This window comes from Adiantum capillus-veneris, chromosome 29 (genome assembly GCF_014529385.1).
Source record: "Adiantum capillus-veneris isolate H3 chromosome 29, ASM1452938v2, whole genome shotgun sequence".
Classification (NCBI taxonomy): Eukaryota; Viridiplantae; Streptophyta; class Polypodiopsida; order Polypodiales; family Pteridaceae; genus Adiantum; species Adiantum capillus-veneris.
Window position 1 is genome coordinate 211,441 of NC_140959.1, and position 15,632 is coordinate 227,072.

Consider the following 15,632-nt stretch of genomic DNA (forward strand, 5'->3'; position numbering starts at 1 on the left):
GGGTGAGCATACATTGTTCGATTTTGCATTGCAGCATATCCACGCGATCACATTGAGTAGAGCTACACATTAGGCACTTTAGATTTTGAAAACGAAGATCTGCAGATTTCAGCCAGACATCCTATGTGATTTTGCACTGGGTGTTTTGGGTTGGGGTTTTGGTTCATAGACCTTAGGGAGAGTGACCTATTGGTGTTAGTAGGGTCTCCTTCAAGTTCTATGGTGTTTTGAGATTGTTTGATGGGTGTTCGGCTCTAGAAAGCGTTGTAGGAAGTTTCCTCTTATGCACTCTTGAAGGCTGTGACTTAGACAATTGGTAGAGACCTCTGTAGGAATTAGTTAGGAGTCGGTCGAGTGTAGGTTGACACCTTATGCTTGCTTCCACGCGCCTGCGGGTCGAGCTTCGTCCTTAGCTGACATTATATGTTAGGTGAGTTCTCGCTGTGCTGACGTCCGTCGCGACGTATCCGTCCAACATTGGCGCCGCTGTCGGGGATGAAAACCTTAGGTAGGTGACCGAGACTAATCCTTGAGGATTGGGATTTTTGGCTTGCCAAAAGTCTTGTTTTACATAGATAGGATTAGAGGGTGGAGGACTCTATAGGTCTTAGAGGGAGTCTAGGAAGCGTGTGTCTGGCCTAGATCCTTCGACTTAGGTAGACTAGGTAGACCAAGATAGTTTTAGGTAGTAGTCGAGTCCTTGAGTAGGAGTTGGAGTGGTAGAAGCGGTGAGAGGAGAGCTTGAGAGTCTGGAGAGACCAGAAAGCAACCAAAACACCATTATCACCATTTCACATGATAAGTAGGAGTAGAGTAAGTAGGACATCATGATTCAGGATCTAGAGCATTTCATGTATGTATACTTGCTTGGTAAAGTCATCACAAGTTTGTAAAAGAAGCAAAAAGACACAAAAGTGTGTTTGAAAGCCTAAGAGAAGTCCAAAAGTTACTGCGAGTGTTTCTGATAGAGCTACAGAGCATCAGGAGCATTTCTGTCAGGAAAAAAATTAATTTCAAGCCAGGAGACATCCTACGCGTAGGATGTCTACAAGCTAATCTGGTGGGAATTTTGGGATTTTGAGTTGAACAGTGTGTTTAGAAGGTGGGGTTTACCCTAATTTCAACTGGAAAGTGAAAATTTGACCATATCTTGACAGTATAAGTCCAGATAGACTGAAATTGCCAGACATCCTACCCAAATTGTGCCAAAGCATTATTTTGAGACCAAAACCATAAGATGGCTATATGAGCATGTCTTGCATGAGATATTGAGTGACTGAGAGGGGTTTCACTTCATTTGGGTGAGAAAATTGGGTTCAAAGCGGACTTTAGCACTTTTGACTGAAAAAGATAAGAACATCTAAAATTGGGGACTTTTGAAATCCAAACCAAAATCTAAGCATACCACTGGGTTACTGACATCAAAGGAAAGCTGTGGGTCAAGTATGGGGTCAAACAGGCCAAAAAGACATCCTACGCGTAGGATGTCTTCTGTGTGATTTTGGACTCCAAACCAAATTTTGAGTATACTAAAGTGATCAGAAACTCAAGGAGAGCCTGTGCTCTGAGTTTGAAGCCATTCTGATGAAAAAGACATCCTACGCGTAGGATGTCTAAAGCAAGAAATTAAAGCCAGACATTGACAGTGGGCATAGCAAGGTGTTGTGTAGCCTAAGGCAAGCCTCCTAGTCAATTTTGGTCCAAATTGGAGTTGATTAGATTGATCAAGATTAGCAACAGGCTGTCAGAACAGATTTCTGACTCATTGACCAGCTAATAGGTGTCCAAATCAAAAAGTAAAGACATCTGTGGGCTCAGCACATCAAAGGGAAACCATAGTGCAAAAATCCAGGCAAAACAAAGCAGGAGACATCCTACGTGTAGGATGTCTATTGGGGCTTACTGAAGAGAAAATTTAACTGGGCTTAGACAGTGAGATTCCATTTGGCTTAAGGGTTCCATAACTTCTTTCAGAAGTGAATTTGGACCTTGTTTGTCCAATTGACGGAGCAAAGACTGAATTCAGAATTTTTCGCGTGAATTGACCAATGTGCGAGGGAAGTACAGTTTCAGATTAGCAGACCTAATCCAGAACATCAGCAGTGTATAAAATTCAGTAGTGGTTGAGATTAACTCTTCAGTTATACCAATCATTACTAAGATAACCTCTAGCAGATAAATGCTTTGATTCGATTGCCGAAATTAAACGCTTGTGTACAGGTATATTCAGCAACAAAGCAAGAAGTTGTGCAGAGACTGATCCTTTGCTAGGTGAGTGGTTGGATTTGTGATAAATTGCGTTGATAAGTTTGATGAATTTAAGATCAGGAAGATATATTGTTAGAGACCAGAAGGTGGCAAGTGACCAAGGTAGCTTAGTGACCATCGAAGAGAGTGTAACTCAGGCAAGGCTAGATCCGCTAGCACCAATTATTGAGGAAGGTAGTGATATTGACACTTCATTAGACAAATCTTTCTTCATGATGGGTAGTCAACAGCCAGCAGCTCCCTGAATCCTTTGAATGATTCCAAACTCACTTTGATCTTCTTAGAGGGAACAAACTCGAGGGGAGCCCTAGTCTATTCTGACTATCGAGGACGCAAGTGCATTTGTATCAAAGAGAGGCCGGCTTAGAGATTGGAGATAATCCAAGTCTATGATGATGGAGATAGATTCCGAGACGAAAAGGGGAACCACTATCTGATAGTTAGTAACCCTGAAGATTACAACAGATATGGAGATAATGTGGCGAAAGGGAAAATGGTTTCAGAAGCTCAAGAACCGCCACCAAACATTGATTGGCCCGGAGCTATTTTTATGTATGATAAGAAAACAACCAGGGTTCCAACTTATAACGAGAACGTGGGAATCTACAAGCATGAGAGTGAGCGTATAGTCGCTTACTTTCGCATCAAAGAACCGTACGTAAACAAATTAAGCAAAGACAAGGTTCTTTACTTATTCTCTTATGAAACTGCCATGGGAAAGGGTATAGTTTTTGTTGATAGATACGGGCAAGAATACCAACGTATTCTCCCAGAGGAGGTAGAAAGGGCAACAGGTCCAGGAGCATCAGCATATGCCCCTGAAGAAGTGCCAAGAGCCACCTACACCCCAAGTAAGTCAACAAATCCCTTTTCTGATGAGTATGACGCTACCTCACACTCCACCCGATCACAAGCATTCAACAACCAAAACCAACCAGCAAACCAGCCATCATTGCAGGCATGGCTTTGACAGAGTGCAACATTGGAACAAGACCAAAGCCGAGAGGGTTATCAAGCCACACGAGGGCTAAGGGATTTGCAAGATCCACCACTCTATTCAAGGTATCAAGGAGAGAGTAAGCCAAAGACTGAAGGGTCAACAGAGCTTGGAGGACCACCCATAGAACGAGTTTGAAGAGATGAACCATCTCTGGCGAGAATTGTTAGAAATTATGGCTTAGGAGCACCACTGGGAGAGGAATCAGCCTATTACAGGAGACCTGAGGAGGTATATCGATTAGGACGTGGAGATCCAATGATGAGATTTGTAGACCATCGGAGAATTATACCTTCTCAAGTGCAAAAATGGGTAAACAAGAAATACATAGGAAGCAGAGACCCAAGAGATAATGTAGAAGCCTTTGTGCGGGTAATTAGAGCTGAAGAGGTGTTACACTTCCCTACCCAATTTGCAGGGTTTGGACTGACCCTAGAGGATGATGATGCCACTTGGTTTGACTCTGTAGAGCGTAGAGACTTTGAGTCTATGGAGGAAGTGTTTGACGAGTTTATCGAAGAATTCTCACAAAAGGGGATAGCTCATAATACCGTTTCACAAATCCATAAATTCAAACAGAAAGATGGAGAATCTGTACAAAAGGCAGCCTAAGACTAAAAAGATATGTTAAGTTCTTTCCGGTGGAAGAACTGCCAACTCAGTCCAGACTTATGCTAATATTCATCCAAGGACTAAGGAATGCGGATCTCCAAAAAGACTTACATATGAAAAGAAGCACGACGTTGAATGAGTTGACCAAGGAGGCTCTTTATCTTGTGGACAATTGTGCGGTCTACAAAGAGGGGGAGTTCAAGGACCTTGACAATGATTCATCTTCACAACAAAGTGGAAGCAAGTCTTCTAAGACAACACCGAAAGGAGAAGTAGCTTTAAACCAAGAGCAGCTTGTAGATGAAGTGCTAAAAAATATCAACTTGTATGCCAAACCCCAGGTTAAACAGCCCAAGTGGTGTGCTATTGAACAAAAATGGACAAACCATGGGACCGAGGAATGTTATTATAACAAGGGGTATGTGAGAGAGAGACCTTACGCTCCCCAAGCTCCGGTAGCTTCTCCTCAAGTTCCACCGATGCCTAGGTATCAAGCAGGCAACCTACCAGGACCTGTAGGTGTAGAAAGACCACAACTGGTGTTGGGGCAACAACCACCCCTACCATGATTACGACCAGTCGGTATGAGATACACACCAACCGTAACTGAATCAGAGGATAAGGCTTTGGTGCCTATGCATGCATATTATGAAGATCCCAGTGGATATGCGGCAAACTCTGTCTATTATCCACTGGAAGAACCCTCGACTCCAGAACCATGGAGCATGATAGGAAGCACATGACCACCAACAGCTGCACAGGCAGCAGGAGAAGGGAGATATAGTTTATATGAACGAACATTGTTGTTCATAGCCAACAGAGGCATGGGCGGACAGAGACATGCATACCAACAAAGAGGAGCTCAAGGAGCACCTCAACAACCCAAGGGACCCTGCTACAAGTGTGGTGTAGACCATTGGCTAAGAGACTGTCCTCCTGATGAAATAATTAGAGTCAACGCGTATTGCACTGAGTGTGGAGTTACTCATGTGATTCCTGATTGCCCTAAAAACCCGAGCAAAGGAGCAAAAACCACCTTGAACATGCTGGAAACAGTACCTTCCAGTGGAGGGTCGGAAAATGAAACAATCATACCTATTCAGGTAGTGACTTGAGCCCAAGCTCAAAGAATGACGAACGAACCCATAGTTGAAGAGCCAAAAACCGATGCCCAAACTTCAGAAACGAAAAATCAGAGAAGCACTTGGAAACCTAGAAAAGCGCGTATGAAAGCCAAGGAGGAACGAGAGCAAACAACTCTATTCGAGGAGTTAAAACATACAAAGGATAGATTAGAACGGTTAGAGGATCTAGCTAGCTTCAGCTCACACACCACGACAACCATAGCACCCAAGAAAATAGCAGAGCCCAAAAGTGCAGGATCAGGAGGATCTGTATTGGCAGACAAGGTAAATGAGCAGTTGGATGCGCTTCTAAAAGCTTATGAAGCTAGACTCAAAAAGAACCAAACCCAGGAGCAAAGGTGGATGACTTATCCATATGCAGAAATAGAAAAAGAGAGGTTGAAAATGTGTAAAAGGATGATTGAAACAGCTCAATCATTGATGGAAGACCCATTGGGTAAACTTGCAAATTGGCATGAGGCACCAGCTCCAACCTCTATCCAAACAACTTTAGAGAAACATGTAGAAACAAAGGAAAGACTCACTAATGCCTATGAGTCCAGAGGAGAGCCTATCATAGTGCCAAATACCACAGATGAGGCAAGTGACGGGTTCCAGCCTAAAATATTGGCAGAAATGGGTAAGGACTGTAACGGTCTAGACGATCTGTGGAAGCAAATCCGTGAGGCCAAGGAGGCTAATAGGATGAGTAACCACATGAATAGCATGAGAAAAGAAAATAATGTAACCTTACCTCCTATTGAAGAATTTGAGGCAAGGTCACAAATGAACTTTGAGATACGTTCACAAGGGGGAGACCAAGGATCAATTAGTTCGGGGCACAACCAACCAGACTCGTTGAGAACTTTACCCTCTTACCTAGGAGAGTATGAAGCCAAGTCGGAAGTGAGAGCAATTCCATCTCAAAGACTTTCTTCTAACAAAGTGATGGATTCGCAAGGATTGATTGAGTTATTGTCCACCCCGGTGGCATGCACAATCACATTAGCAGAACTCCTAAGGTTGCGACCAAACATGTGGACCACAGTAGGTAAATGCCTAGAAAAATTTGGAGTGAAAGACCCCACCTTGAGGCTACAGGAAGGGATCAGAGAGTTGGACAGACCTCAATTAAACACTAGGCCAGTACCATTAAACAAGGTTTGAGAGTATTGTGAGGGAGAAGATGGAAACACCACGCTACCAGTAGAATTCCAAGAAGTAGTTTCCAAAGCTATTCTTGACAGTGGAGTGGGAGTTGCTATCGCCACCAAGGAAATCTGGAAAAAATGGGTAAAACCAGCTTTGAGAGCTACCAGAATGAAATTGCAATTGGCAGATGGGTTCATGAAGAAGCCTCTAGGACTATTAGAAAAAGTGATTGTCACTTCGTGCGGGATCGAGTATGAGCATACATTTGCAATAGTCGATTTCGACAAAAAGAACAATTATGAGATCATCTTGGGAAGACCATTCATGCGACAATTGAAGATGGTCCAAGATTGGGGTTACGACCACATATACCTCAGAGATGGCGAGACAACAACTAAAATACACCTGAAAGACCATAGTTACAAAGATGTGAACCAAACACTTGTGGAAGAGTTTGATTCAGCTACAGTAGCAGAATCAGAACTCCCAGCATGGTTAGGGCAACAAAAAGAGCTATGGATATGCGGAGCTTCACATTGTGGAAGCTTAAGAAGAGAGGAATGCGTCTTAGAAAGAGCGATAGAAGACAAAAGTATATTCTGGAACCTTTCCCTGAAGATGCCTTGGAACCTCTAGAATGGGAACACATATTAGCAACATTGGATGTCTGTACCATTACAGATAGTCCAACAACAAAATTTTGCGATAAGGATGGCTATGATGTGCCTCCCTACTACATGGTAAATATTATACCAGGAGAAGATGAGACGATAGAACCACCAGGACAAGAAGAGTTTTATAACTCCTCTGAGCATCTGGAAGTAAATGATGATGCAGATAATGAGTGTTCAGACACCTCAAGTGAGCGAGGAAGGGAAGCCGAGAATATCAAGTTTTATGATTTTGCTAATCAGCACCCTAGACGCCAGGAACGCTATAGGAGGAAACAAGCAGAAAACAAAGCGAGAGAGAACCTGATGCCTAGGATAAAAGGTAAAACTCACTATTTGATGCTTGTAAAAGCAGAGGATTGTGTAAAAGATCAAATATCAGGAAGATTCTCAAAAGATCGAAGGGAAAGAACGCGAGAGGAAATAAAACAGGAACAAAAAGCTAAAACAGAAACAAAATCACAAAAATCTCAAAAATAAAAAAAAGAAACAACAAAAGACCAAGAGTGGACCAAACTGGAGCGTAAACAGAAATACCAAGAACTGAAACGGTCTTTACGTGAGATATGGACTACTGAAGAAGATAGTGATGGTAAAGGGGAGTCCGAAAATGGAAACATGAATGTACCATCACACTATCGGAAATTTACCATCCAGAACAGAAAAATCATCATGACACCACTAGTCAGGGAAAGAACCAACCAAGAATCTTACGATGGGCCAGAAAATGCAAAAAGGATAGACCTTGCAGAACCATGTGAAAAGCCTCAGCCAGTCTATATAGCAAACGATTTAGAGCCTGAAGAAGAAGAACGGCTAACACAACTTCTCAAGAAGTATAAAGATGTGTTTGCATGGTCCTATAAAGACCTCAAAGGAGTTGATCCATCGATATGCCAACATACAATTCCTTTGAAATCGGATGCAAAACCTAGCAAACAACGTCCTTATACATATAATGACACATTTGCTAAACGAATCAAAGAAGAGATTGATAAACTGATGGAAGCTAAATTCATCTATGAAATCGAACATACAGATTGGGTGTCACCCATTGTGGTAGTTTCCAAAAAGAATGGAAAACTGCAAGTGTGTGTAAACCTCAAAAAGATAAATGCAGCCACCATAAGGGATAATTATCCCTTGCCAATCACAGAACATGTACTTGAGTGGGTGGCCGGGAAACGGGCTTATTCCTTTTTGGATGGGTTTTCAGGATACAACCAACTGGCAATAGCAAGGGAGGATCAACACAAAACAGCGTTTGCCACATAATGGGGGATTTATGCGTATTGAGTTATGCCGTTTGGCTTAACTAATGCCCCAGCCACTTCCAAAGGTTAATGACGCACGCATTCAAGGAATACCTAAGAATATTCTTAGAAATTTACATGGATGATCTTTGCGTAGACTCTCTTCTATGAGAGGAACATATTGACCATTGCAAAAGGTCTTTGAAAAATGCAGGACATATCGAATCTATCTTAACCTGGAAAAGTGTATATTCATGGTTAAGCAAGGCCGCATCTTAGGACACATTGTCTCAAGAAATGGCATAACCACTGACCTAGACAAAGTCAAAGTCATAGTGGACCTACCCAGGCCAACCAATGCTAAACAAGTGCAATCCTTCATGGGACACTACGAATATTATCAAAGATTCATATACATGTATGCGGTTATTGCACAACCTCTGTATCGTTTTCTAGTCAATTTCGATTGGACCGAGGAGTGTGAAACTTCATTCCAAAGCGGAAGGAAAACCTTATATCAGCACCTGTATTGAAGGCACCAGATTGGAAAAAGATATTCCATGTTCACATTGATGCTTCTGCATATGCAATCGGGAGTATTCTGGCTCAACCTGGAGACAGAACAATGGATTTTCCAGTGTGTTATGCAAGCCGACATTTAAACAGTGCGGAAAAGAACTACACAACCACTAAACGGGAGGGGTTAGGAATGATTTATGCTGTAAAGAAATTTTGGCATTATTTTCTAGCAAACAAATTTGTGTTCTTCACAGATCATTAAGCTCTTTTGTATTTGGCAAATAAACCATGCAATACAGGGAGAATTGTACGCTGGTTTATTATATTGCTATAATTTGACTTCACAGTGGTGGTCAAAAAGTGTAAAATCCATCTACGAGCAGATCATCTTTCAAGGATACACAACGGAAAGCTCCTGAAGGAGTCCATGATGACATACCAGATGCTTATCTTTTCAATATTGAAATGGTACCCAAATGGTCTCAGGAAATTGTTAGCATTCTTTCCTTTGGAAGTGGGTTTGATAATATGGAATACAGTTACAAACAACAAACAATTCAACAAACAAAAAACTTCCAGTTGATAGCAGGACGGATGTATCATCTAGGACCGGACCAAATCCTACGATTATGTATAAATCCGGAAGAAGTCGAGTGCTACCTTGAAGAAGCACATGTCCAGGATTGTGCATTTCATTGTTTAACAGTGAAAACATACCATAGATTGAAACAGTTAGGGGTTTATTGGCCTACTATGTATGCTGACACACACTCTTATGTTACCAATTGTACTATATGTAGTGCCAAACGACCAGTGGATCACGCGACATTGTTTCAGGTAAATATTGCACCTGCATAGAGTCAATATATCATTGATTTCTTAACCACCAGGACGTTTCCTGAGAACATCATAAGAGCACGGAAAAAAGATATAGAGCTGGAAGCTCGTGACTTTCAGTTAATTGGGAACCAACTCTATAAGCGAGGAAAGGATAATCAACTTAGAATTTGTGCAAGTGAAAGCGAATACCTGCTGATTCTAGAACATGCACATAGCGGAATAAGTAGAGGCCATTTTTCAGGCGATAAGACGGCAAAAATTGTCTTAACCACAGGTATATGGTGGCCTACATTGCATATGGATGCTGAAGAGTTTGTAAAGCGTTGTGACACATGTCAGCGCACCAAGGTGCCGATAAAGAGAGATAAGATGCCACTACGGCCAATGATGGGAGCAAGAGCATTTGCAAAATGGGGCATTGATTTTGTGGGACCTATCTCACCCCCTGCATATCACACCCATACCCAATATATCATTGTGGCTACGGACTATCTCACAAAATGGGCGGAAGCCAAGGAAACGCAAAAAGCAAATGCACGCACCACTGTACAATTTTTGTATGAGAATGTTTTTGTACGATACGGGTTACCAATAAAAATTGTCAGTGATCGTGGGACACATTTTCTCAATGAAGTCATTGAATATCTGCTAGAGGAATTCATGGTCATACATAGGAAATGTGTTCCATACCATCCACAGGAAAATGGACAAGCTGAGGCCACAAATAAAACACTATGCACGGTTCTCACTAAAATAGTGTCAGAATCAAGAACAGATTGGGATCAACAGCTACACTCAAAACTATGGGCATACAGGGTAGCTTACAAAACATCGATAGGAACAACACCGTGCAACATGGTGTTGGCCTAAATGCTATACTACCCATAGAGTTTTTAATTCCAACTCTACGAGTAGCGAAACGCTTAGAATGGACAGGGCATGAGCTCTCTTCAAGAATAGATGATCTTGAAAAGCTAGATGAACTCTGCTTGAGAGCTGTAGCTTCAATCTATGCTAAAAAGAGAAGACAAAAAGAGTTTTTTGACAAGCATGTGCGTACTAAAGAGTTCAAAACAGGTGATTACGTACTTGTTTATACTCTGAAGCAACATGCCAAGAAAATTAAAAAGCGAGGGATGGGACCCTTTGTGATTAGTGATCTTTCACAAAGTGGAGCTGTCAAGCTTGCTACATTAGCAGGTGAAGAAATGCCGAACTGGATTAGTGGATGTCAACTGAAGAAATATCATCTACCACTCACACAGGAGATGCTCCAACAAATTCATCAAGGAAAACAACGAATGAAGGAAAAACAGAGAGTACGAGAGGAAGCTCAAGCAGAAGCACAAGAACGCATAGAAAAAAGAAGACTTCTGCGACAACAACAACAAAGTGGAGCACCATTGCGAATCAATGCCATTCGACTGACGAAGTTGGATAACGACACAATGGAGCCAATAATTGCAGTGAAAGTGGGTAGCAATCAAGTTGAATCGACGGCATTGCTTGATTCGGGAGCTCAAGCAAATTTGATCTCTTACGGATTATACCAACATCTCAAATCCACAGGTCAACTTCATCCTACTTCTCAAGTGCTGGAAAGTAGTACATCACACCCGTTGAAAACATTGGGATGGACTATATTTCATGTACAAATACATCAATATATCTACCCACACAAATTCTATGTGGTGGAGGACGACAACACACAACACCCAATGATGTTGGGACAACCTTGGCAAAAAGAGTACAATGTGCAGATAGATTGGAATGCAAAGGCAGTCAAAATTCAGCATGCACATGAACCACAGGTGATAGCCTTTGCTCAACAATACCGGAATAATCAGCTGTAAGCAATGCAATCACTGGAAAAAGAGCCAAAAGAAAGAATGCCACCAAAGAACAACATGATACCCGAGACCAACAGCCACGTAAAAGCCAACCATGCTAATTACAGACATACGAAGTCGTAGACCGCAGTACAAAGACCTCGATTACCAAAACAAGGGAAACAAGTATGGACGCGGAAGGATAAAAAACTAACATGGCAGACAAAAAACAATGCAATGAAAGAATTAAACCAAAGCAGATAGTTCAACCAAACACCAAGGGCATAAAACAGATATGGATCCCAAAGAAAATGCTCAGCAATAACTGAAATGTCACTCGCATTTGGATACCCAAACAAAAGCAAAAGGAACTCCCTTCAGTACAAGCAACAACGGAAGGCAGACAGCTGCATTTGAAAAAGGACAGCTGACTTATGTGGACGCCAATCCGCAACAAACCAGTGGCAACCAAGGAAGTACCAAAACATCTAACAAAACCGGTAAAAACAAGTTATCAATGGAAAGCAAAGGAAATATGGTCCACGGCCATTCCGGCCAAGCCAATCCTAACCGTCAAAGAAACTACGGCTATATCAACAGAAGCGGCAAAGCGATTGCCTTTTGCAAAAAATACAATTAAACAGAGAGCAGCAGAGTTACAGCTGTTACTTGCAAAGACAACAGGAAACCTCGACGCCGAATGCCAATAAGCATCTTGCTTATTCCCTTCTCTTGCACAACATTAATTTTTCCATGCATTGACCGAGTATGCATAAAATAGGGCCACATTAATCGGCCAAGATTAGCACAACTTTTTCAACCTATGCATGGCACATACTCCGAGGCGATACTTTGTCGTCCAGGAGGACTCCGGCTAGGAGGGGGGAGGCATTCTCAAATGCGGAACCAATAGCAGAAAGAGCAAAAAAGGGCATGATTTTCGACTATTTTAAGGGTTGTCATTTGATTGCAAAATTTTTTGGACTAACCCAAGAACATATGCCCTTATACAACATGTATCTATAGGTATATGGGGCCAAACGCCAAATCAAGCCCCTATGTGTGTGTATATAAGTAGAAATAGCCATTTTTCGGGCAAAGTATTGGTAAAACGGAGAAATCCGGCCATAAAAATTGCATGTGAGTGTATATAATGTTTTGTGGTGATGTTTGTGAGTTATTATGATTTTTGGAGATTTTCCGGGTTTGATTTGCTATTTTCCTTTTAATTTTGCTGATTTTCGGCAGAAAACTTTAAAAATACAATAAAAGGCAGGTGAAAAACGGTCGTAATGAAAAACAAAAAATATGGGGATGATTAGTCACTATAGGACAACCTATGGTACAGTGGGGGTGCAATTATGAGACTGGAGCGGAAAGCGTGTTTTGGCTAAGTTTTGACCGAAATGCCAAATTTCTGGTAAACATAGCAAATGGAGTCTAAATCAAGAAATTTTTGAGTCTAAACTGCATCTCGCAAGAAGATAGGAGCACATGTCAAATTTCATGAAAAGTGGTTCGGGGACCTCCATTATAAGAAATTTTCACCTCAATTTTAGCTCATTTTCACTATTGACCTTGTGGAGAGAGCTTCTGCCACCTAGAGCGGATGGACCTTCCAACAGCTTCTACGACGCACACGACTACCTGACGAGCTCCAGACATGAGAGGTAGGCTCACCACCTTGAGCTTTTCGCGCATGTTTGTCATTTTGTCGCAAAAACTAGCATAGGGTTCACACACAAAGCGGGTGGTAGAGACCTACAAGTAGCGACGACGACCTAATGGCTAACCCAAAAGCAACAAGATTTCATCGGCAACTTACCCTAGCCTATGAGACCAGTCCTGGATGTCCAACGGTAGTAGAAAACCATCGGAAAAAACCCTAATTCCTAGAAACCAGCAAGAGGCCACCAAATGGGAAATCGGCGAAACGGCGACCAAATGCTACCAAGATTCATGGGTAGGAGCATCTCGACATGCTCGACATGTCTATGTGACCCACATAACCAAAAAGTGACCCGAAGCGGCACTAAACTTCAGAAACGGCATCAGACACACAAAGCGTCAAATTGCTCTTGCGGCCAAACCGCAAGCCCGTTTGCCACCAAACTTCACGAGCGGCTTTCCTAAACCATCAACAACCAAGTCCTCTGGTGGTAGACCACCACTAATCATCGAAGACATGTAAACGCAACCACGGGTACTTCTAGAGTGACAAATTGCCAAATGAAGCTCCGGTGAAGCCAAAGTCGACAAAAACCATACGGCAAGGATCCCCAGGGGATCGGGAAGCTATGGAGACCAACATCAAGAAATTTCATCGCCAAAAAGCACTCCAAAATTCAGAAGACGTCTCCGAGGCTCTGAAGCCCACACAGGGAGTTATTCTCTATCCATTTGACTTTTTTGTTGAAATTAGGCTTAAAAGGGACTCAGGGGGACCAAGGGTAGGCACTAGGAGCACAATCCATGAAAAAATCATCTGGAGACATCCTACGCGTAGGATGTCTCAAGGGCATTTTTGGGCACAAACTCCATCATTTTTCATCATACACATTTTTTGAATGACCTTTACATGCTATCCACCAAGTCTCATCACATTTGGACCAAAATTGACCTCATATGCATGAAAAAACGCAAAGTTAGGGCATAGAGGCAATAATGGGCCATAGACCTACCAAATCTTGTCCAAATCACATGAAACTTGCACAACACATTCACCAACACATCACCAACCAAACTGTGTGGTCAGAAGCAAAAATTAGTGAAGTAGACATCCTACGCGTAGGATGTCTATTTGACTTTTCTGGCCTGCAGAGGATGTTTGTTCATTCCAAATCCAATCACCTCATCTTCAAGAGCTCATATATCAATTTTGAAGCCATTCTAATCATTTTTGACCCCCAACACCTTCAAGATACACTTTTGGAGCCCAAAAACACCACACAGGCTCTTACAAGCATCAATCCTTGCCCAAATCCAAATCCAAGAGCATAGCCATGTTCCATAGGCCAATGACTACCCACAGAACAAATCTCATGTCATTTTGATGAAATAGACATCCTACGTGTAGGATGTCTCCAACATAATTTAGGCCTTCTGTGAAAAGAGTGACATCATGGGAGCCAATACCATGGTGCAATGAGCCCATATACCAATTTTCAACCCATTTGGACATCAATTGCTACCTATGATGGACTTTCTACCCAATTTGTGACCTAAAGCCTGAATCAGCCAAAAAATCCACTTTTTGATGCCCAAATCCAAATCCAAGCATATAGCCATGCTCCATAAGCCATACACTACCAGCATGTCAAGTATCACCAGCATGTCAAGTATCAACCAATTCTGATGAAAAAGACATCCTACGCGTAGGATGTCTAAATGGAAAATTTTGGCCAGAATTGCACTGTGAGCACATGCACAGCTTCACAAGTTCCTTTTAAGCTTTATTTTCAATTTTCAAGTCATTTGGATAGTTAAAACTCAGTTTCTCAGCTAATATAGAAAAAACGCTAACTTCGGACTACTGAGTGCAACAGGATCTATGGCAGCCACGAAGTCACCGGCAAAGAAGAAAAGAATGACCATCAAGGATTATCTAGAAGAAGTGGATCCCTTCGTCATACCAGAAGGAACACTGAAGCCCACCAACACGTGGATCCAAGAAGATCTGTTAGAGTCCAATGACCTAAAGATCTACCAAGGAGTATTCAAAGACACTGAAGGCAATGTGATCGAGCTACCAATGCTGCCGCAAGAACTCAATGAGTTCGTAAGAAGAAAGATGGCCGGGTACTTGGAGAAGATTGATCTCCACAACTACTTTGAAGCAGTACCGATAGGGGTGGACATAAAGAGGGTCTATGAGTTTGTGACAACCATCAAAGAAGATGGAGTGGCCAAAGTAACAGATCTACAAGGCAGGCCAGAAACAGAAATAATCATCACTGAGCAAGTTGTAGCAGATGCACTAGACCTCTCCAACAAGGGGGATAGTGTAACTTAAAGAAGGGATGAGGTCAAGGTGTACAATGAGAAGAAAAGAAACTACACCTTTGAAGATATTGCCAACGCAAGAGTGGCAATCATGAGCCAGTTGTACAACCAGTACTTCCATATGTGCACGAAGTGGCCACAAAAGTACAAGATGCCACCAGGTGCAATTGCCACGACATTCACTTGGGCAATGACGAAGGGCACCCCAAAGATAATCAATTATGCAGCGTATATACCTGACAACCTAGTAAAGATGGGTAACAAGAAGCCAACATATATTGTGCCAAGAGAACTAATCACTAAGGTGATTTATGGGGCACTGTACGCAAAAGGGAGATGGCCTGAATCCCCATCTCAGAACGACT